The sequence below is a fragment of the Sabethes cyaneus genome, chromosome 2, assembly GCF_943734655.1.
Source record: "Sabethes cyaneus chromosome 2, idSabCyanKW18_F2, whole genome shotgun sequence".
In the NCBI taxonomy this organism is placed as follows: Eukaryota; Metazoa; Arthropoda; class Insecta; order Diptera; family Culicidae; genus Sabethes; species Sabethes cyaneus.
Genome location: NC_071354.1, coordinates 176,535,663 through 176,561,450, shown reverse-complemented (window position 1 = coordinate 176,561,450; position 25,788 = coordinate 176,535,663).

The following is a 25,788-nucleotide window of genomic DNA, read 5'->3' as shown; positions in this document are numbered from 1 at the left end:
GCTGTACTAAATCGAAGCTGAAGCTGATCAGTTAAGGACGAACTATTACGAGCTGAGTTATGATGAGCTCATTTCTATCAGCTTTCCTCTTGAGAAGTGTGAAAGCCTCTTCTACGGATAACGCCAATGATATCGATGTTGTTCGGTAAAGCCTAGAAACATGTGAGACCTTATACTGTCGTTTCCGTTTTTATGCTCCCTCGCCTTTCGTATGAAACTTGACAACGATGCACCTAGTCCTTCGAACAATATAACGTCGTTGATGTGTCAAGTGTGATACGTATTAGCCTAACCAAGGTTAGTCAAGAGAGGTTTTCTGATGTTCAAATTTGTTTTTCACCCCCGCTGGTTACCCTTGACGATCACCGAAATTTTCAAAGCGGAAACTGTTGAATGGATAAACAACGTCGATGGTTGCTAACCAATCCTCCCGCGCACTTTTGTTCTACAAACTGTGAAAACTAGATCACCTATTTTAACTCAGCTTGAGCCTAACCAGTTTTGTTGCTAAACTATGTTCAAGCTTAATCTGCCATAACTCATTACGCTTAAGTAAACTATACGCTGCGTGGAAGTCTCTGAACAAAAACAGTTAGAGCCATCTCAATATGTTTGCCTTCGATACTTCGAAACTTTTTCATGTCAATCAATAATATTTTTCTCCCTACGATCATTTTTTTTCAACGTGTTAAATTGCACGAGCATTAATACTGCTGGGCTGGCAACGCTTTTTCGTGAGTCAACCCCTCGCGAAGCATCAATAGTGCCCATCGCCTAAAGCTAGCTTAATCCTTAATAAGGTGACTAGAACCTCCAGCAATGCTAAGCTCGGCAATGACGACATCGTGCTGGATGGCGGCTTCGCCATAAAGAGCACATACTTTCGTCATATCTGCATTCAAATATTCTCCGAGCCTAGTCGAGCATTCGTAAGTTGTAGGTACTTTGGCAAATATTTTCTTCGTGACACATTTGTTCATAAATTCATAATGAATGACGCGGCTGTTGCGCTACTGTTACCGTTCCACCACCGGTTTGCCATTGGTCGTCGTATTCAGCATATCGTAGAGGGGCGCTGTGTGTACATTGAATGTCATTCCTCGTACACTGTAACAGTTACTATCACAAACCGGCGGATTGATGAATCGTTTGCCACAGCTGGCCATCAGGGCTGTTCCAGCAGGGAGCAGTTTGCCCAACCGCAGTCCTATTTGCGATGGCTTTCGCGGTGCCACTTGGTCTCATTTCACTTGATTTGCCACTATCATAGAGGCAGTGTAGGCACAGGACACGGACTTTGAATAGGTCTTTCCAAACCGAACGTCAACTGAAGACAACAACGCAGCACCGTTTGCCCACTGTGCGGAGAAGAGCGCTCGTAGGAATGAACGTTTGTGACGTGCCAGTGTGGAATGTCTCAAATGATACCAAATGTGAGGTGAACAATAATGCATTTTCCCATGTGATGTCATGGGGGAGGAATTTCGCCTTGAACGTACGAACGTAAGCACCTGTGGAGGAAAACATGAGCTTTCGTGAGCTAAACTGGCAGGGGGCGGCGGGGAGGGAGTCCACGTTGGTTGTATGCGTTGCTAGGGATTTGGATTCGCGTTTGTCTATACGCCCTGTCTGGTTGGTTACTGCACTACTGGCCGGGATGGATGATGATGCTTTGCACCGATACACGGAAGGCGATTAGATAAGGGATTCGTACAGCATTCGTTCGTTCGCCGGTGCTGATGAGTACGGGGAGTCGTATAACATGTGATTTGAATGTTGAACATCAGCGTCACAGGAATGTTATCTGCGGGATGTCGAGATGAGATTTTGACATCGGTATTTGGCATGTTTGGCTTGGTTCTGGTCTAGCAGAAGCTGTATGTGTGCCTAGAACTGACGGAACACAGCATAGGTTTTACTTGGAATTTTCGCGGAATTCTTATTACGCTTGAAGCATACTATATATGATTATAAATATTTTATTTTGATGGGGATGATAATAAAACAGAAATAAACGGTAGGCAGACTGTTTACTTCGAATACGAATAAATAGGTATTTCCGAGAAATGGTTAATAAGATTATCGTACTCATGGCACACAAAGTCCTATATAGTACATCTCTGACATCCCCGAAATAATCAATATAGCTGTGTACTTACAGCGTGTCTCTTAATGTAGAAGGCCTCAAAATAATGATACCAAGTTAACCGATTGAAATGAAAAGCAAGGTTATTTGTTGGATTTTAATTAATTTGTTTTATTTTTTTTTTTACGAGTATGTATGTTTAGTATGTTTAATGCGACAAATCAAAAACAAAATGAACTGAAAATCTTGATTAAAAATATCGACTAAGCGAGGGTGAGAGTCACCGAGAAGCTCGTCGGGCGCACTCCAATCATCGGGGGATACTTCAATGCTTCGGCCGTGGAGAGGACTAGGGGATGTACTAACTCCAGAGGGTACAGCCTGTTGGAGGCCTTGGCTAAACTAGATGTGCCACTGTTGAACGAAGGCAGCGCACAGTGGTTCAAATAGCGAAATACGTGATCGTGTGATATTGCGCCAAAACGTGAAGATTTTCGCATGTAGTGTCTCTAGGAACATTTCTTGGTATAATAAGCCCCTTCTTGTGAGAGAAATTTTTGGGTGATTAATTCCCTTAGAAGTGAGATACGAAATTTATTTTCTGATACATTCGAGATACAGGTGTGGTACTTTCAGCAAAGTTGTTGTAAATATTAATACAAACAACTTTGCCAAAGACACCATACTTGTATCTCTTCATGGAAATTATCTATTAAGCGTTATTCGTGGACAAACCCTTTAAAACAGTTTTTAAACCCAGACTTATTCTGGTCAATTTTTACGTGTTCATAGTGTTCTAGAAAGTTGTTTATCTTGCTGGCTGTTTATCTATCTTGGCGCCCGTGAGGTTTTAGTGGGTTAGGGTCTCACACTGTGCCACGTGATGTAAATATACATTATTAGTGTTTACGAGTAGGGAAATCTGCTGAGCACCTTAGAAGATACGGTACAACTCAGGGAGTGGGGTTTGGTATCCCGACCCCCCTAATGGTGCGTGAGGATTCGGACCCACTAAAACCCTATTCCACCATATCGGTATTACTTCAGGGTGGGGCTATTGTGCTTAACGCACCCTCTTAGATAACTACTGGGCTATCCAGACGTCCGAGCTGGAACACGAGGGCATATGAAGAAAGCATGTTCTGCAGTTTCCTCAACATCCACGCATTCGAGACACGCGGGGGACTCCGCATGCCCAAACTTGTGCAGATACTGGCTAAAACAACCATGCCCTGACAGAATCTATGTTAGGTGGAAGTTGACTTCGCCGGGGCGACTGTTGACCCACCCGGATAGTTCCGGGATTAGTCGATATGTCCACCGACCTTTTGTGGAATTAGACCGTGTCCGTTGCCTTGTGGTCACCGAGACCGATCTTGTGGTACTCCGTATGCCTCTAGTTCCACGTTGGTTGAAGCTCTCTACGTCCTCGCTGATGATGATGCCAATAGGCATCATACCCGCTAAGACACAGATTGCGTCATGTGAAACTGTGCGGTACGCACTCGCCACTCTTAAGCACATGAGACGATAGGTTCTTTCCAGCTTGGCTAGATAGCTTTTGGTACCTAACGCCGATGACCACACCGGCCCGCCATACCTGAGTATGGACTGGACCACGTTGGCTAATAGCCTTCGCTTGCTGCCGTATACCGTAGAGCTATTAGACATCATACGAGACAACGCCGAAATAGCTGTGGAAGCCTTCTTGCAGGCATAGTCGACGTGGCTCCCGAATTTGAGGTTGTCGTCGACCATGACTCCCAGGAGTTTTAAGGACTGCGCTTACGAAGTATTCCAGTCCCCGACGTTGATATTTGCTTGCTGCACCGACTTGCGGTTGTTCACTACGATAACATCCGTTTTATGATGCGCTAGCTCCAGTTTCCTGGATCGCATCCAATCTTCAACAATGCTTATAGAGTGGGCAGCCGTCCATTCAACCCCTATGATAGATTCACCGTAGATTTCCAGGGTGATGTCGTCCGTAAAGCCGACAATCACCACCCCTACCGGGAACTTCAGCTTCAACACCTCGTCATACATGACGTTCCACAACACCGGGCCCAGAATGAAACCTTGCGGAACTCCTGATATGATTGGAACGCACTTCCGACCCTCCTCCGTATTGTAGCATAGCACACGATTCAGGAACATCATTAGTGTGTCTGGCATTAAGCGTTTCCTCACGTAAAAAAGTATGAATGTCTGTGCCTAGGGGCACGAATAAGGTGCTCACTTGGTGTTGTGCTATAAATTTTGTACAAGAAGACAAGTTTAAATTTTCTTAATGACCGTGCTCTGTATATCGGTTTCATCCGTTTCTTAGAGTTTGTAGTTCCACTAAGGGCTTTCTCAAGTCACAATCACACTTCTTGTGGTGATGGACGACCATATCGCTTGTTGGAAATTTTTGGTGTGATTTATAGCACTAGTAAACTTTAGATGACTGGTTTGAAACGAATGTTAAGTGGTTTAAGGATCTCGCTCAAAAATATGTGTCATTGGACGCAAAACTTACGGTTGAACGGAACGGATCATTTACCAGGGATTCACATTCGTCAATTTCCTTGAAAATAGTTGATATATTGCACCATTTTTTGAGACAGGTTGATTTGAAATATATATGTAAACAACAAGTTAAAATTATGACCGTTAAAATATCATCAATTAGCTAACGTCCTCTGCATATTGATTGTTCTTTTCGACACTCAGTTTATCAGTTATTTCACACTTGACAGCATTACAATCGAAAGTATGTAGACAATTGCATGCAAATAATTGTAAAGCATCAAATTAAACGCCCAAAACCTATTTTCGGATCAGACAGTCGCTAAGTCTAACCTTGCTTTGTAAATTGCTGCATCACGTCACATGCATGAATATTCCATCAATCCCTTTTTCATGCAAGACATCAGCTTTGAATAAATTCTTGCAGCATGTGGATACAATCGTGCGAAAGATAGGGTTGGTCGCATACTTTTTTATAACTGTTCACTTTCAGGACATCAAATTGGACTAGGTTTTTGGACAGAAAGCACATAATTGCTACATCTGTTATGAGTCGATCGATATCTAAACCCTGAATATTCATTCTTAATTGACAGAGCTATTAGCATTCAAAAGCTTTCATATTTTTGTGACGGTAACTAGAATCTTAATTATGGAATGACACCTTTCGGTAAGACGTAGTCCTACGTTGAAAAAATACCAGTAGAACAAAGAGCAATCATTCAAAAATAATTGTCATCACCGAGGCGAGTGTGTAGTGCGTGTCCGGAATGACAGAACTGAGAGACACAAAACTAGGTATTAGACCACCTCCTACATGGGTGCGGCAGTAGTTTAGTCAGTGAAACATTCGGGTAGCAACCGAAAGAGCGTGAGTGCGTCCCCACCTATCGTCATTGATAATAAGCATTTCAGTCACCTTATATGCTACTTAAAAACTGTTTTGGCAAAATATACTGCTACTTTAATGCTAACCTTCCCATAGTGCTGACAGTGCTTATTTGCAGTTGATTACTGACAAGAGAGCGGTGTTGGTGTATTTCCTGTAATGCTGACAAGTCAGTGTTTTATTCTGATTTTGGAGAAAATAACTTTAATTTTCGGATGTTATTAGACATTACAAAATAAAACTCTGTTATAAGGAATGTTTATATATGTACACGTAATCCAGATTACCTTCTAAAACGCCATACATTGAGACTGAGAAACAAATAGTAGAAATTTGCGCCAATATTCAGACTGCATTCCATGGAGAAAATTTCTGCATGCCATTCCTGTTGAAGCAACACTGCGCCAGAAGCGGACATGCTTTCCAGTAGTTAATTGCAAAATTATGAGATTGTGCAAGGATCCTGTACTTCGATTCAACCGGTGTTTATAGTATTTTTTTCTCCTTTTTTCCCATTCTCCAGAAGCACACTCATTCATCTAGAAAATGTTGAATGACATACTGCAATCCATCCCGGGCAGAAGCAGCAGGAAAAAATGTAATATTCTTTTGATGGGCTATGTCTTTGGAAGCCATATCCGTTTGCTGCAGCATTCCGAGATTTATTGTAAATAAATTACATTCCGATCTCGGCGCTGTCTCTGTTTCTATCCTTTGCTGCAAAGTCTCGGGCTCACCTTCGCCGCCGGCCGTTTTGAAGCCATAGCAGAATGGATAACCATAACTTTGCAATTGCATTCAGCAGATCTCGTCCGGTGCATAGTAGTAAAGGATATGAACGGGGGACACACTGACGTTCTGCGAATGAGAAGAACTATTGTCATGGCAACCACAGCTCGAGCTTCCAGCCAGTGACAAATGGAGCCACTCAGTTTTCCGACCAGTCAGTTTGTACATCAACTTGTTCCAGCTCACAACCAACCGTCTAGCTCCAGCAGATGTACACTATGCAACTTTGTCGTTTTCATTTATCACCTTCCTTGCCTCGCCTTCTTGCACTTTGGACATGCCTGGCCACCGTCTAGGTGCCATATCGGTAAGGTTTCAAATTTCTTCCGGCTTATGGGCACTGTTGAATCCATACACCCACGCCCACGCCCACGCCCACGCCCACGCCATCGTTTTCTTGATGGTCTGCTTCAACTCCGGCTCCAATCATTTAGTGAAGGCTTCAATGGATAGACGAACCACACTCGTGTACCAGTGACCACTCCGGACGTCCGTTCAACTACGTAGAACCGAACAGATGAGTTATAAGAAGCATCACGCTACACCGCACCTGATCTACCGGATTGACGGAGCACTGAATGACTGCAAAATATTTACTTTCATCTGGATCCACGTCGTCCATGATGCACACGCTCAGACACTAATACCGACACACCCACCGTCCGGCGCGCCACAGGACAGATTACAGGACTTTGATGACACCACGGATGGATGCGCATTTTGGTTGAGCTGTAATGACGCACGGCTAGACTGGTTTATCGATTCGATAATTTATCCAATGATGAGGAAATGCTTTCACTGTTGCTCTTTCGAGTGAGAGGGAACCCGGCTGGCCTGCAGCGGCCCTGTGTTGAATTCCTTTCTCGTTAAACTATTGCAAGAAACCGAAACAAGCTGGCGAATATTCTGGGTCATTTTATGCGAGTATCATTATTTCGGTGTATTGTGCTTGTCCGAATTCAATTCGCCTTTTTCAGCTGTTATTTGACCGATTTTGGAGTACCCACCTTTTTGAGAATAAAGTCCTCACCGAGGAAGGATTACAATTTTGATTTATTTAATTCAATCTTTGAAAATAGTCATATATATTTAACTGATTTAAGACAAGAAGAAATCCTTTGAAAATTCAATTATGTCACTGTTTAAATAAAAAGTAATTTTCTAGAATCTTTTCGTAACTTCGTCTATCAAAGACTATCCAACCCAAATTAAGTTACTGATACTGACTCTTTCCGTTAAGTTTAACTTTATCCAATAAACGTCTCTGTTGACATAATAACTTTTCATCTATATACTGCACCGTTCACCAATAAATTGTTTATCGATAGGGACTAGTTCAAACTAAAATTCAGGTCGCTCTCGACGATCCTGCGAATCGAAGCAAAAAGTATGCCGCGAAATGCGGCTTGTAAACAAAATCAAACGATTTCTCAGAAGAAGAGCAGCTTTTACGAACTGACTGAAATGTCAATATAATTTACTTCTGACACAAAGTGGTCAAGCGATTGTACGTTTATCTTGTCCGATAACTTAATTTGAAAGAGTAGGTATCTATTTGCCTGTACATCCGTGCTCATGTTGGCCACGCCAGACAACAGCTGTGTAAGCGGTAGTTTCATGAAAATTTTCTTTTCCACTAGGTAGGGGAACTGTGGGTAAGACGAACAGGGTGGGTAAGACGGACAGGTGGTTGATTCTACCAGTTAAGCATTAAAATTCGTAAATGTTTTGATGGGAATCCAACCAGCTTGCTATCTCATGATGTCTGAACGTTTCAATCATCATTTACAACTTTCCAATTTTGATAAAGTACAAAAAAACTAAAAATTGGACATGATTCTGCGTTTGGATGTAACTTTTTTTCCGTCGGAATTAAGCTTTTTGAGTGGTTTAATTCCAAAATGTTGCCCATAGCATGAAGTATTTCGATTTAATACCTTTTCAAGTAACGTCTGCATTGAAATAATACGTAATTTCATTTGCGTATGAAAAATTGTGAACGCTTTAAAAAAATGTATAATGATGGGGTGAAATGGACAACTGCTAGTGTGGGTAAGATGGTCAGTGAACATATTATATTAAAATTGTTGATTTTGCTTCTTAGTGATATCTCAAGTATATAAATGAAAATTTAACCGGAAAACGTGAACTTCAAACAAATCAGCAGCGGCCAGGCATGAAACAGTTTTTGGAATGCTTGTTCATATTGCCGCTGCGAAACAACTTTCTATTGGCTGCCTCTAGTGGGAGGGGGTGGACTGCTCCCTTCAGTTTTTGCACGCTACACCACCATATTTTACGTATTCAATTGGTTAAGGGTCAAAAATAATAATATGCGCTCAGTTGGGGCGATTCACAATACCTGTCCATCTTACCCCCACACATTGTCCGTTTCACCCGCAGCACTAAAAAAGTTCACTTTTTCGGACCATTTTTAAAACTCAAAATACACATTGAAAAACATTTTTTGTTAAATATTTCACTAGCTCCTTTTGAAAACAATATGTTGAACTGAAGTAAACGGTATTTAGGTTTTATAAATCATAAGTTCTCTGTATTATATTAGCTGTTCTTCTTAACCTGTTCGTCTTACCCACAGTTCCCCTACCTACTGATATGCTGGAAGATGTGCAGCATGTTCGACGACGAGGACAGCAGCGGTAACGGTAACGGCGAAGGAAGTTTTCAGCTCATTTGTTTGTCCTTCTCATCAATATTTCATCGAAACCAATCGAACTAAAAGTTTTCCTTCGTTCACGACACTACTGTTACAGCACCGTGGAACGCTTTGCTTCCTAAAGCTCAGCACAAGCGGGAAATCCAACCCGTTCACTCGATGGACTTTCCAGCAATGGGAAATCTTTGGAGCAAGGCGAGGACAATACATACTGCATGGGTGAAATGAACTGGCAACGATTCGGTGGAAAAATGTCATTGGAATGGCAATTTGTTTCCCGAACGATTATGGCTTTTCTCCGCTTAGGTAATAACGACGGACGGTGACTATGGGTGCGGAGACTTTTAGGGGGTGGAAATCCAGGAACATTCTTCCCTATTGTCACAATTATTGTTATTGCTGGAAATTGAAACTGTGTGGCGGAATGACGTGTATTAAAAGCCATGAATTATTTCGCAATCCGTTCGTTTGAATGTAAATAGTCAATAATGGGCATAGCTAGGTGGTTTATTTATTCAAAACCACACGACCGCTGGTGTTTGGAGTTTATCCACTCGCATTTGATGGGCCGTGGTTTTACGTGGAGCCAATTATAAAACGATTTCGGGAGACTTTATAAATTTGGGGTTTTATACCGCAGCGAAGTTTGCGAATCCACGTGGAATGGCGTTTGATGATTTGAATGAGTTAAAGTGCACAGGAAAGTGCAATTCCATTTTTAAGGTTCAAATAGTTAACATCGAAATAGTCTATATTACAGAGTTTTCTTTACTTTGTGCTGAACTATCATCCGCTAACGTTTCGAAATTATGTCAAACTTAAATTTTTAAAATCCGACTGTTCAAAGTTGATAATATTCTTATGAATAATATTGCCATATTGAATTTCATCGATTTCTGTCTTCTAACAGAATAATTCTCCTGAAATCAAGCTCTTTACACATTATTAAACGCATCGAGTCGCGGTGGATAAAGAAGAGCATTAGGACCCTTTACAGGAAATTGAACATTAATACTTTGGAATACTGTTACCTCCATCAAAAACAGGCGAAAGAGTATCCCCTCAGCCAGGGGCGGACTGGGAGCCAAAGGGCCCACCAGGCCTTTGAGATTAGGGCCCACAATTTGCAATATTCTCATGATAGTAAATTAACACAAAAAACGACATCTACTCAAAAGACATCAGTGTTACAAGGACAGTAAATCGAATGAATATGGGCTCTATTTTGTAAGTCATGTCGTGCAACTCGACTCGAATCAGGCACTGTTAAGTGTCGGGTATCGGGAGAACGGGCGGTATAGCGGCTCGATGCTCGAAACAAAACAAACTCAGTCGTTATTAGGACCGAGTTACCAGCTTTTAGCGTGTGCGTCATATTAGCGGTTCACGGTACTTTAGTTTGCACGCATTTTTCTTCGCCCAATCTTCGCTACTTTTAGTTTTAGTTTGTTCAGCCACCACCACAGATGTTGTTCTATCTACAATATCCATTTCATTGGCAAAGTAGACGAACTAACTAGATTTGCTGAAGATTGTGCCTGTGTGTTGCTCCTTTCATAACATCCTGTAAAGGCATGTTGAATAGCCCACATGAGGGACCATCACGTTGATAAAGTCCCCTCCGAGGTTAGAATGGCCATGATTTTACGGTCGATGGTATTATACGCAACTTTGGAATCAATTAATTAATTGTGCGTTGAATTCTGTATTCATGGACTTTTTTGAGGATCTGCCGCAGCGTGAATATTTGATTCTTTACTGACCGTCCTTCAGTGAACCCGGAAGAGAACTTTCCACATTCTGATGAGTGCCTCTGTGCCATGCCTGTGATGTGCAATGATAGTGATGGCAACCTACTTACTGACAAAACGACGGTAGCAGCCAGGTGGAAGAGTATTTCCAGACGCTGGTGAATAGAGAAGTAAACACCAAGATCAGCAGGTACAGGATAAGAATTTTGAGCGACGGCCAAACTGTGGAGCCACCAACACAGGAGGAGGTCAAAAAAGCAATCAGTGAGCTGAAAAACGGTAAGGTTGCTGTAAAGGATGGTATCCCTGCTGAATTTCTAAAAGCGGGGAGCGAGCAGCTGTACGAAACAATTCGCCACCTGATTGTCAGGAACAGAATATGGGAGGAAAATAAATATCGGAGTGGTTGATTGGCCTCATTTCCCATAATTTTAAAAACGGACGTCGACTTGAGAGTAAAAACTATCGAGGCATTACGTTGCTCAATTTTGCCTATAAGGTGCTCTCCCTATCCTGTGTTTTAGACTGAGTCCGTTAGCTGAATTCTTCGTCGGCGAGTATCAAGCTGGTTTTCATGAGGGTCGCTTCACGATGAATCAGGTATTTACCCTGCGTCTAGTAACTGACGAGTTCCGGGAGTACAACTTGCAGACTCATCATATTTTTATGGATTTCAAGGCGGCATACGATTCAGTTAAACGAAATGAGCTGTGACAGTTAACGCTAGGACATGGTTTTCCCACAGAACTAGTTACGTTGATTCGTGTGACGCTGGATGAGTAAAAATTATGAGTCAGAATAGCAGATGATACCTCACGTGCTTTTTGATTTTGCGGATGACGTCGATATCACCAAAATCAACAGTAAAGCAGCGAAAGAAGCCTTTAGGTCATTTATTGAGAAATTGGGACTTACCATTAATACCGCCAAAATGAAGTACATGGCGTAGAAATCCAAATGGTGTTGGTGTCGAAGAGGAATTGAATATATTTTGGTATGCTCGTGACATGTGACAACGATGTAAGTCGTAAAGACTAATTGCAGCTGCGAATTGGCCTTTACGCAGGCATTACATTTTGTAGCTGAAATCCCGTAGCTTGCAAATTCACATATAACTGGCGCTCTATAGAACACTAATCCTCTCGGTGGCCCTTTACGGACATGAATCATGGACGCTAAAAGAAGCTGATCGACGAATGCTTGGGATTTTAGCGTAAAATTTTGCAAAATCCAAAGCAGAGTGTCGCGCAGACGCATGAACCACGAGCTGTATTAAGAATGCGAATATGCTGTTATAATGAAGATAGTACAGTGTGGCAGTCTGCGCTGGGCTGGTCACGTGTCTAGAATGCCCGGCGAAAGAGTAGCCAAAAATATTTTAAGCAGAGAATCAAGAAGAGGCCGTAGACTTCGGAGTAGACATCGCACTGGTAGATGTGCACTATCGAGGATGATGCACGTTCAGCTGGTGTTCGAAGGGTTTGAAGAAAGTTAGCCCAGGATTGAGTACTGAAGGACCCTAATTCATTCGGCGCAGGATCGATAACGGACCGTCGCCACTGAAGTATGGAGCTTAAGCCGACAGTTCAATATTTAAAAGTAGTCAAATAACTGCGGATGAAATAATAATTCTACTTTTAAATACTTAGAATTGAAGCTGGTAATATTTTCAGAGCTTGGACCCCAACTGCTCAACTTAAATGATTTCATGAATCATGGGGCCAGCAATTGAACATTCGTGAGTCGTAGCAAAAGTTTAATTGAAATAGAAATTTTGGTTTAAAGTTCGGGGCCCCAACAGTCCCATTTGAAGCTGAATTTTCAATCATCAAATCGGTTGATTTCATAAATCATGGGACCCCAGCAATTGAACATTCGTGAGTCGTAGAAAGAGTTTAACTGAAATAAAAATTTTGGAAAATGTCAGTTTGTGTAACGACGAAATTTTTACTCCGCCACTGCTGACACAAGGCCTTCAAATATTAAAACTGTTCTACTTTATTGGTTGAAAATGGATAAAAAAATGAAAAATTCGCTTTTAATACCTCGAAACAGTGGATCCCTCGTTCGTCAAGGGTCCCAACAGTTTAAAAAAATGTGGAATTTTTAGCAAACTTAGAGCTCTATATCATGTGATATTTTCTAATTTTGCAATGAAAAAACTAACAAATGGCACGGTGCTATAAAGAAGAAGAGCTGAGCTTTCAGATGAAGAAAAAAATTTGGCGGTCATCATGGATTTGATCGCCATATTGGATTTTATTAAAAATTCGCCATTTTCGCCATGATTCCCTCAACCGATTTAAATTTCAAGACCACCATTGAAAAGCTGAGCAAAAATGCTACAAGAAACATTCATCAAATTAGGTGCGTAGTGGAATTCAATTTTGAAGAAAACGTTCTAAATTCAAATGTTACCAAGCGACAAACCATAACAATTGAATCAAAAAGAAACATACGATATTGGTAATATCACGCAGTCACGTATTCGCTTGCATGTTCGACAACGTTGCTGGTTTTTTGGAAGCTTACGCAGGGTTGCTAAATCGGTTTAATTTCAGTCGACCACACTTTTGTAACTCTATAGGGCTTTACTAACTCCGCTTGCAAATGATGGATCTCGGTAGAAGCATGTTCGATGAACCTGAAAATACTGAGAACCGGAGCAGAGGGTCCAAAGCCCCCAAAAAGGAGAATGGGTTTAATAGCTGTTATCTATGGCTAAGAGTAAAAACGTGAATGAATAAACCCCTAATCCAAGGTATTATGCGACCCGTGCCGAGGGATGAATGGTGGGGGAGGGGGGGTGGTGGATTCTATAAATACTCAGCCTCAAATGGAGCCTGTGGAGTGCCAGGGCGCACTCCACTGTAATTAGCCCTTACCGCATCATGAGGGGCTCTGATGCGGCGGACTCTTCTTTCCCCTCAACTCGCGGGATTCCATATGAATATACAAAATAATTCAAAAACAAATTTAACAAAATTAATTTAGTGAGCAAGGTACCGGGGCCAGACGGAATCCCGAATATGGCCTTTAAAGCGGCTATTCTAGAGGCTCCCAAATTATTCGAAGCGGTAATAAGTAGATGCCTGGAAGCTGGCCACTTCCCGAACAGATGGAAGTGACAGAACCTGGTCCTATTGCCGAAGCCGGGAAAACCTTCGGATGTCCCCTCGCCATACAGGCCGATCTGTCTGCTCGATACTGCCGGTAAGGTGCTGGAGAGGGTTATTCTTTACAGACTCACTGAGGGTACAAACGGTCTGTTAAGGAATCAATTCGGTTTCCGAAAAGGCAAATCTACGGTGGATGCCATCTTGTCTGTCACTAAGACAGCCGAGGTGGTAATCCAGCGCCAGAGGACGGGTATGCGCTATTGCGCAGTTGTCACGCTCGACGTGAGAAATGCGTTTAATAGTGCTAGCTGGGATTCCATAGCCAACTCGATTCGGAACGTCCAAGTGCTGGTGTCGCTGTACAGGATTCTGGAAAATTATTTCCAGAATCGTGTGCTATGTTACAACACGGAGAAGGGGCAGAAGTGCGTTCCAATCACCGCAGGGGTTCCGCAAGGTTCTATACTGGGCCCGGTGTTGTGGAACGTCATGTATGACGAGGTGAAATTGGACATTGAATTGAACTTGAAAATTGAGTCAAATCGGATTTGATATTGTACTTTAAATCGAACTTGAAAATGGAATTATATTAAATTAAATTAAATTAAAGTTGAACCAAAAATGGTACATTGGACTTGACATCGGAGGTGAAACAGAAATTAAATTAGACTTCAAATTGGCCTTAGTTGGACTTTAAATTGCACTTGATTTTACATTTGAAATTGGTCATAAAGTCGGAATTGCAAATAGACTTAAAATCGGAGGTGAAATTGGTATTAATGAATATTGTTATTGAAATTGTTAATGAAATTGGACATGAATTTGGACGTGAAATTGAGCTTGTGGTCAGTCAGAAAATTGGATTTGAATTTAAATTTGCAATCGTACTGGAAAATGATTCTGTTTTAGCTGGACTTTAAATTGATGATAAATGATGATAAATCTGGGTTTCAGACTGCTGTTTCATATATTTTTATGCAATTAAATTACTTATCGCAAGAATACCGATACAAAAATATTGATTTGTCAACTCCGGTCCTCCCGGTTGCTCCTTAAGGAATTCCCGAGCAGGAGCGAATAGCAAAATAATATCAAAATGTGTTATTGGAAATCGAATAACTCATATCAAAATTTGGTCTTGTTTTGGCTGACATAGTTGGTAAACTAACAAAAAATAATACCAAAATTTTACTCCTTTAAGGCTAAAAGAATAACTACTTGTGTTATTTGAATAATAAAGCAATAACATGACTGTATTCAGAGTTTAGAATAACATATTTTAGTATTATCCTTTTATAAAATATATATAATCTAAAATTTCTTTAATCAATAAAAAAAATTGTATGAAATATATCGAATGTCATTTTAAGGCCAAAATAAGATATGATAACAAAATCAGTTACATATTATACTCATCTTACAACCACTGTTTTAAATATCTACTCAATAACAAAATGTGTTATCAATGTGTCTCCATATCTATTCAATAACAAAATATACCATTATAACACAGTTTGATATTGTTTATGTATTATTTTGCTCTTCGCTCCTGCTCGGGTTATTTTGTTACACATTAAATTTTTAAGAGAAGGTGGGGCACGTACCCCACAACAGTGGTAATGGTCCGCTGCACCAGTGACCCAGTTTGCAATAAGGACAAAATACAGCGGGGTGTGCCCTGGTTCTCCCCACAGACTCCGTCTGTGGTTTAATATATTCAAAGTCTAATTTTCACTATTCCGAATATTCATCCCACAGCCCAGTAGGTATCAATTTCAATGTGCAAATCAAAATTTTCCACATCCTCATAGTGCAATTGTAAAACGTGTTATTTAGGTATTTCATTTCAAAGTAAGCACAAATTTGATACACATGGTTGTGTGTAGGCTGTCCGAAACGTCCAGCCAGCCAGCCAGCGTTTAGCTAGGGTGTGTAGCAAAGTAATCAATTTTATCCACAACAGTGTCTGCAAGTGATGCGAAAAGTCATTCAGCAATTAGTGCAATGTGAATAAACATCGAACTATCAATTAACACAAGTTGCTGCTGTTTGGCACCAGTGCCGGGCGCCTCTGCACGCAGTTTTGCTCTGCACGTCGGTTTTAACGATGATGATGGAAGGGTTGAGATTAATTTAGTCTTCGTCGTTTGAGTAAATTTGCCTGTCATTAACAGATGCTCTAGTTTTTGCTACCACTCGTGCAAACGTGCTGTCGATGGAGGCAAAACTGACATTTGAATTTGCAGAAGAGAGGATGTACGAAAACGGCACGTGCATGCCGCTCAGTTCGATGCCTCGATGAATGTTCTATTTTGGATTCCCTGGTGCCGAGTCGCATTTCCTAGAAATAAAATAACAAAACAAGAACTAAACATAGCTAAAACGACTGAACTGATAATTGGCCTTTTCTGCGATAAATTAGAAGTCAAATCTGAAGCCTCTCCAAAGTATACAGAAACAATGCGATTCCTAAAATATCTCGACAGCAAAATCCTCTCTACCGCGGCTGAAGGGAAAGTAAAGGAACTCCATCGATTGTAGCTTACATTTAAATGCATGCCCATAGAGCACAGCATGAATGTGCATTCGTTCGGTTGCGAACGCAATCAAAACACAGTTTGTTTACAAGCTTGTCAGAGTGCATCCTGAACTGCTATAGTGGTATGTTGTTGTGTCACCATCACCATGCAGCCCATGGACGGAGGGTGATGTCCAGTTTGGTTTTAGGAATCGGGTCCAATCAAGTGGTCCCCATCGCCAATATTACTGCTGCTGTTGCTGCTGATGATGTTGCCGCTCTTTCTGCTATAGGTTACGGTCCATAACCAGTAATATGTTGTAAAACAAGGTACAACCGCTGTGTCCTTCTTGTGCCCTGTCCAAACCCTACGTGTCGGGTCATTGGATTCAATCTGACTGCAGTACAGCAGCAGCCAGTGTCCCGATGCTGGACATGACGGATCAAAATGCTGACGATTATTATTATTGATATTATTATTTTGATGAGCTATCTACAGCTTCTCAAATATTTACATAACATTCTCATAAATAAATAAGCATCTGGTTGTAGTGTAATGGAGTGCCGGGTGAACTATTCATACGTATTTGCTGGCTGCAGATGTACGGCTGAATGGACGATCCGACGCAATGAGCTGCGTCGTCGAATGATTATTAATTGGAGGGGTAAGAAAATTATGTCCTGTCGAGCGGGCACTAGCCGGAGCTGGCCCATCCCGCAACCACCGCCGACGGTGGTCGGTTGACATTAAGTATTCGGATTTCCTTCTGCTAATTGCAAAGATATACGGCTGGGGAGCCTTATCTTTTATGCATTATTTTTGCATTTTAAATGAAGCAAAACAGAACGGAGAACGAATAATTGTTTCCCACGCTGTTTATTTAAGTTATGAATATTATTGCACTAGCAGTAGAGTCGTTACCAACGTAAATTGAAAGGAAGAAATTGAAAGGGATTGAGTGAAAAAAGTAAGTTGTTTCGAACTAAAAGATCTGTGAAGTACTCCAGTAGCAATGAAAGCAGAATTGCTAGCGCTATGGTTGCTTATTGGTTGATTTAAAGCGTTGAGCAAATGATCTTTAAGCGTCTTAAGTACCTAAAGTATTTAAAAACAGCCTTCTGTTTAAAACAGGTCATCAACCAGTTTGATGCCAAAATTTTATTTCATTTCGGAAAAAATTGAATTGCTTTCTTTTGTATGCGAGCTAATAAAAACCCAAATTGATTCACCTACCTACCTAGCCCTTCTGATTCAATAATAATTTTAGTTTATAATTGTTTAAGTACCGTAATATGGAAGCAAATTGGCCAACGCACAGTGGGACGGCTTTAAAAAAAGCGGACATCAGCGTTTGCGTAGAAACTACTAAGTTTTGTGCATTTGTGTCTTCATAAAACTTTCTTTATTTTTGAAGTACTTTTTTGTCATACCAAAAAATTTGCATTAAGGGGGTGGGTCAATAAATAATCAATTTAAGTTTTTTATTTGAAGCCAAAAATAAACAAAGCCCAACAAAAAGTTGTACAAAATGTTATTTAAAAAGTTTTTGTCAAGAAAGGAGAACTTTTATCTCTTAAGGGAAAGAAGTTATAGTCCTACAAAGTAATGTATCCCCTTAATACCAGTTTTTATTAATTTTTTCTGGTTATTTAGACTTCTACGCAGTTTTGATGTTCCACGAAGTTTAACATACTATGAAAATACACCTTTTTGCTGCAAGAAGTGCAGCTCTACCTTTCTTGGTTTTCGAGCAGATTGCGTCATGTGAAACTGTGCGATACGCACTCGCCACTCTCAAGCACATGAGACGATAGGTGGTTTCCAGCTTGGCTAGATCGCTTTTGGTACCTAACGCCGATGACCACACCGGTCTGCCATACCTGAGTATGGACTGGACCACGTTGTCTAATAGCCTTCGCTGGCTGCCATATACCACAGAGCTATTAAACATCATACGAGACAATGCCAAAATAGCTGTGGAAGCCTTCTTGCAGGCATCGTCGACGTGGCTCCCGAACTTGAGCTTGTCGTCGACCATAGCTCCCAGGAGTTTTAAGGACCGCGTTGACGAAATAGTGCAGTCCCCGACGCTGATATTTGGTTGCTGCACCGACTTGCGGTTGTTCACCACGATAACCTCCGTTTTATGATGCGCTAGGTCCAGTTTCCTGGATCGCATCCAATCTTCAACAATGCTTATAGAGTGGGCAGCCGTCAACTCCACCTCTCTGATAGATTCACCGTAGACTTCCAAGGTGATGTCGTTCGCAAAGCCGACAATCACCTCCCCTAGCGGTCCAACTTCAAGTTAAATACAACGCATCCTGGTTCTCTTCTGAAAATAGTTTTGGCTGCTCTACGTGGGGCACTATCTACAGTATGTCAGCATATTTGAATACTTGATACAGCTCGGTTTATTTGTTTGTGCCAGGCTCCATTTTCTATTTCGCCACCAAGTATAGATTTTACGCTCAAAAACTCCAAGTACCCGTTGATTAACTTCCATTAGCGTTCATGCTTCATGTCCGTACAGGACCATCGGAAAGACTAGTGTTCTGTAGAGCGCCAGTTTTGTGCGATTTTTCAAACTACGGAACCGCAGCTGATGAATTCGCGGTTGCATTTCGTCATTTCACTTGGCGGGTTACATCGTTGGCAGATATCACGAGCGTACCAAGGTATTTGTATTTCTCCACTTTTTCATATCGTTCCCCATCTAGCTCCACCTCAGCACCAAGGCACCTACACCATTTCCACCAACGTTCCCTACTAGCAATCATGTACTTCGTTTTGGCAGTGTTAATGGTAAGTTACAATCCTGCTGCTTTTAATTTAAAATGACTAAAGTCTTCCTCCACTGCTCTACGGTTGATTCCGATTATGCTAATGTTGCTAAATTTCATCGCGATGATTGTTCATCATCAGCTCATCAGCGATTTGAATTCCGACAATTGATAACTCTCTCTCTTATCCTATTCGCTCGTAAAGAATCACCGTCGCAAAAGATGGTGAGAAAAATATGGATTGATTACGCACGCAAATGCTCGCTCGGTATATCTGTCTTACACTTATTGTTGATCGCTGTCAACAAGCCGAGAATATAATTTGCGATCAAACGTAGACAGCATTTTTTTTTTGGAAAAATTGTAACTGGTACCTTGGTGTGTCTTTACTGTGTGTACCGGGAAAGCTCAGTAGCAAGAGACCCTGTGACTATGGTCCCAGGATCGGCTTACTACTGGGTAATCAGAGGGGCTTCGCGAACAAACGTGCAGTCGACTTTCACTTTCCTTAATGTCTGAATGAATTGGGCTATTGTGATAATTGAATGTTTGGTGATTGGAAAGAAAGGAACTATTGAACTATGTTTATTTTATTGATTTTTCTATTGTGGGTGTGTATGTGTGTGTGGGTGTGGGTGAGGTTGAAAACCGGTACGTACCGCTGTCGCTACTGCTGCTGGTCGAGTTTTCCGCTGCTTTCTGCTTACGGTTCGGGGGAGGCTGGGGGACGTTCTGCGCGCGCTTCTCACTGCGCTACTGACTGCTGGCTTCGCAGTCACTGCTGACGACGCCGCTGGGTTCAAGGCGACGCTGGCCGGTGCTAGTCCGTTCCTTCTGGTCTTCCCTCTTTGTCGGAGATCGACAGGCCCAGGACGATACCGGAATGACCGTGCCGAGAGGGGAAAGTCCTCCTTAGTAATTATGGCCCAAGGCCAGAGGACTGCCGCTGGTCCTTTACGGGTTAGACGTAGCGAACAACTAGGCTCGCTAGGCCGATCGTGTGCTGACCTTCAATTGCAAACCGTCCCACGGTTGCACCAACAATTTATGGTGTATTCAAAGGTCCTGTGAGGGCGATATCAGGAGACAATTACTCCACAATTCACTCACTAGCACTTTTACCTTAATTTTTATGTTTAGCTGTTTAGCACACGAGCACCAGATTATATCTGAGCAATGGAGGTTGCTCAAGCCACCAAGAAGCTTTTTCGCGGTAATTATAACCGCTAATGGCCGCATATTTCGCGCAGTTTCCATAGTGACATATCATCGTATACCAGTTTTCTCCCCGTCAGCTTTTCTGTTATAATCTCCCAGTGGTGACTGTCGTTGCACCACCCACTTGTACCCACTGTGTCACGTGTTTAATGTTTTAGTGTGTTGACAATATTTTACTTATTTATTTATTTGTTTTACTAACCTAACTAACCTATTTTAACAATTTTTAACATTTAACTAACCCTACTAACAATAACCCTAGAAACGTGAAAGTAAACAAACATCATGCACATATTAAAAAAAACAGAAGATCCTGTAACGCTTGGTTACAAAATACAAAAAAATTATTGCTCGATCAAAAATAAAACCTTTTTCGAATCACATATGATAATTAGGAAATCATCAATCTCTCACCTTCGTTAAGTTTATATTTTTGGCCTAATATCAAGAACTTTTCAGTTTGCCTGAATCTACATTTTTCGCATTAAGCATTTATTCTTCCCCAACCGAAATCATCAATATATAGGGGAACTGGGGGGAAAATGAACACCCTTAGCAATTTCGCCATTTTCTTCCCCAGGAACCAACCAAATGCTGATCGCACTATATGAATTGAAAACTGGATTCATATTCCACGTAGCAATATATAGAGATGTTTAAAAAAGGACTATTTGTCATGAAAAATTCCTTTTTTTCGAAAGCGTCACATTCGAGCCTGATTTTTTTCATGTGGGTAAAATGAACATGCAGTGAGGGCAAAATGAACATGTCATAGAAAACTAAAGTTAACATGCAGTTTGGATAAATTAAACATTATTTTACATTATCATTGTTCTACATAAGCCGTAGGTATTCAACAGGGTTGTTGGAATTAAAATGGGACTCCACAAAGTTAACATAATGTATCTTCGCCACGTTCATACAATGCTTGACTTTTAGCTCGCAGGATTTTCCAGCACCCGGTCATTTTCCGTTATTTTTCGAGAGACTCGATCATTTTTGTTGCTTGAATTGTAATTATTTCGTGACCACTGATAAATGGAAAGTAAAACATCATGATACATTTCATTTTGCCCCCATAGTGAGGTGTTCATTTTACCCCTAAAATACCAATTGTTTTCAAGTTTTTATTATAAACAAACAGTTGATAAAAATATTTGGAATTTTCGACAGATCCGTAGGATAGTGATAAGCAAACAACACTGAATGATACCAATAGTCGAAATTTGAGTTGTTTCGCCAAAATAACTTATTTACTAATAGTGGAAATTACCATCAGCGTCAGATTTCTGCAAATATGTTTTACTTTTTCCATTTTTTTTTCACATTGGAAAGCTTATGATCACCACATATTGTTTCAAACAGCTCGAAATACTTCTAGGAGAAGATACCTATTGATCTGGAACAGATTTTAATCGGTTTACTGGGAATTTGGCTGCCTGTTCATTTTACCCCCCCTGTTCATTTTACCCACAGTTCCCCTACTTGCGACGCCAGACCAAACCAGTAACTTCAAGCGGCACACGGACAAACAAAATATGGTTTCAAGATCTAGTTTGAATAGAAAGCAAAATTAAGTGGTGAACGTGAAAAGCGTGAGTTTTAATGTTTTTTTCTCTGACACTCATAAAATAATTCGCAGTTAGAAAAAAACTGCCAGAGAATTTGACGTTTTGGAATTACCTTCGAAAGTGTTTCCTCTTCGTATTGCACCTTCCAAGGTAATGTTGAATAGCAGGTTAAAGATTGCATCCCTTGCTTCAGTTCATCGAAAATTACGAAAGCGGTTGAGGGGTCATCCGCTACTCTCATGCATGATTTTGATCTATTCAGCGTCACATGAATCAGCGTAACTTGTTCCGTCGGAAAACAATGTTCTAGTATTATCTGCCATACCTCACTTTGTTTGACTAAATCGTACGTTGCGTTAAAGTCCACTAACAGATGATGAGTCTGCAAGTTGTACTCCCGAAACTTATCTAATAACTGAAGCAGGGTGAACATTGTTGCTGTTGTTCGGCAAGTCAGCAACAAATCTGATCTAAATCTAAGCACCAACAGAAATTAACATTATGCACTTTATAAGACATAGGACGCATTCTTGGTTTTCTATCTCTCCCTAACTATCTTATTTCACTTCACTTTTACTTAAATACTAGAGTAGCCTCCCAGTTGGATTCGAGGTATGACGCTGGCCTACTAAGAAAGTCTCGAATCTCGACTGGGAGAGGCTGTTAGAGTCAATAGGATCGTAGCAATTGGCCCTGCAATTGTCCTGCAATCTAACAGCTGGCTGCAAAGTCTGTCGTATAAAAAAACAGAAGGTCAAGTTTCGATAACGGAATGTAGCACCTAGGCTTTGCTTTGCTTTTTAAATACTAGAGTACTCACGACGTAAAAATCGTATCCTATTTGTAAAATTGCCTCGTTGTTCGATGAATACCTCAATGGCGTAATTGCAGAAGGAGCTGGAACGGAAGTTAATCTAGAAGTGCCCATGCAAGATTGTAATGTTCCATCACCTGATCTTCAAGAAGTCAAACGAGAAATCGAGTTGTTGAAGATCAACAAAGTCGTCGGTAAGGACCGCTTACCAGCAGAGCATTATAAACATAGCCAAAAATGTTGGCAACGGCTCTACACTTAGTTATTTTCTAAGATTTCGGAGGAGGACGAGAAGCTACTAGAGGAATGGATGGAAGGAGTGGTTTGTCACATCTACAAAAAGGGCGATCGACTCGACTGCTGCAACTATCGCGACATAACGCCGTGGTAAACGCCGCCTACAAGGTACTCTCCCACATCCTGTTACGCCGGCTCTCACCGATAGCACATGGTTTCGTTGGGAATTATCTTGGGCTCAGGGCCGGCACTAGCCAATTTGTCGTTCCACGCAAATTCTCAGAATGGCGCCCCCAGAATTTAGTAGTAAAAAGAAGGGAGATTTATTCGGCTGGATATTGCATTTATAACGATACCGTCATCCGGGGCGAGATTGTGCCAAAAGAGCATATGTTTTTGTTCTTTAGCTCAGTATACACGCAATTTAGGAACTAAGTTGATTTCAAACCTGTCAAATTATACTAAATTGTTCAATTAACAACTACCGTAGAGATGGTTTAGTTACAATGAAACCTTATTTTACTGGAAGTGTATGAACTTTGGCACAATCTCACCCCTTCTAGGGGGTGACATTGTGCCAAAAAGATAAAGTTAGGCTAAAAATCTAAACAGTGAAAATTAGCATGTTTATAAACAATACACATAAATATCAGTATAAAGTAGTTCATATGGGGCTGTACATGAATTAAGTGGACTATTAGGGGCAGGGGATCGGCCAAAAACAACACATCATACAAAAAGTATGAACGAAAATAACCCGGGGAGGTCTGAAATAACTAAAAATGAGTTCGTACTCAATGGACAGCCTTTATATAGCCAGTAGCGTTTCGACGGTTAACAAAGGGGAGACATATGAAGGGGTGTATCCCAAGGGGGCATACCTATTTGATCATTTAATAACAGTAACCATTACTTCGTTCGAGAACCCGCAGCCGCAGAACATCCCACGCCCCTCCCTCTTCTTAAAACTTGCAGTTTATACACGGTATAATATATTCGTCTTATATTAGCGTGTTTATTCAAAGTATCTGAAATTTCCAGAGAAAAAGTTTAAATCATTCAGCAGACACATGATGCTGTTTGCTCTAAAATGGATGATGCAATCTAATCTGTCAAAATATTGTGCTCAATAGTAAGAAATGTGAGTGTACTGGTGTATACTGACGTATTTTTGTTGTGTATGTGAAATCCACAAATAGGATCGATCATTATGGCTTGGCACAATCTCACCCCCATGAAGCTCGAAAAGTACAAAGTTTCGAAAAATATTATTTTCGTAATCAAAACTTATCCAACGCATAATAACCTTTCAATACAATGTAAATGATTAGTTTATATACCTTCAAAATAGCAAATTGATGCGATTTCTTGTTTGGGTTGCAAGCTACTATTCCAAGTTAATAGCTCCTGTTCATAAAACAAATAGTAAAAGTATTGTAATCCGTCGAATACCTAGCATTTGTCAAGACATGTTTAAAATTCCTGTAGGCAGTCTAAAAATTCTGATGAAGAAGATTATTTTCATGCTTCCAATATTACAGAGAAAACTGACAGCATTCTCTGATGCCTCTTTCGCCAGTTGCCAGATGCCAGTTCGAACATAAATTTGAAGCATATAATAGAGTAGAGCGGGGCATAAGTGCGATGTTTGAAGTTGTCAGCAATTTTCGTGAGATATAAAGAAGGACAACAACAAAATATATTTTATAGTGATGCAGTAACTCAATGTCTTCACATTCAGCTATAAATCATCTGGAATCAAGTGCCGATTCGCACTTTTACCCCACTAGCGGGGCAAAAGTACGAATATCGCGGGGCAAAAGTGCGAAGCTCGAATCCATGAAATTAGCACAGCAGAAGCTAACAAAACCATATTATCATCAATCTGTGGTATGTTTCGGTAAGGAATATTCTCAATTTACACCTTTCCTATTTTGCGCTGGTGTATTGCAGCCTCCGTCAGATCGAAGCTTTTCCAAACGTATGTTTTTTATATCATCAACGGAAAAACATTGTTTTCCTTCGGCCAACATATGTACAGCACACAGTTTTCTGCAGATCTTCCATATCTAGTATCTGTAATTTAGTGCCTAAAACTGTATATAATATGCTGTACATTTTTGCCTCGTTCATGAATCGTACTTTTGCCCTGTCCGTGAATCGCTCTTTTACCCCGCTAGGCCCTTGACGGGGTTTGATTCAATTATGGAAAAGCGAAAAATATTTTGTAAGTTCTTTTCACCGTATTTTCAAAACAGATATGTGAGTGATGTAAAACGCTGCTACAAATTTTCAACAAGTAATATCCTCCTGATGATATCATATTTGCCGTATAACGAAAAATTACATCAAAACCGCACTAAAATAACATTTGAACATAACTCAGCAACAATGCTTCATAAGCAATCAAAGTTTACGTTAGATTCAAGCTGTCAAAGTAGTCACTCATCCATGGTAATGTAGTCAATTTACTCGGAATCTGCACCGATAAATCATTGAATCGCACTTTTACCCCCAACGCACTTTTATCCCTCCTTACTCTATATAAAAGTTAATTTCTAGTACATCTAACAATTAAATCTATACCTATAAAAATGGATTTCTGTCTGTCTGTCCGTATGTTCCTTATAGAATCGAAAACTACTGAGCCAATCGGCGTGAAAATTTGCATGTAGAAGTTTTTGGGGCCAAGAAAGGTTTAGAGACCCCTTCCCCCACTAAGAGGGGGGACTCCTGTACAAATGAGATACAAATTTCCTCATAACTCGAGAACTTATCAAGCAAATAGAACAAAATTTAGCATGTGGGTTTTCGGTGACAAGAA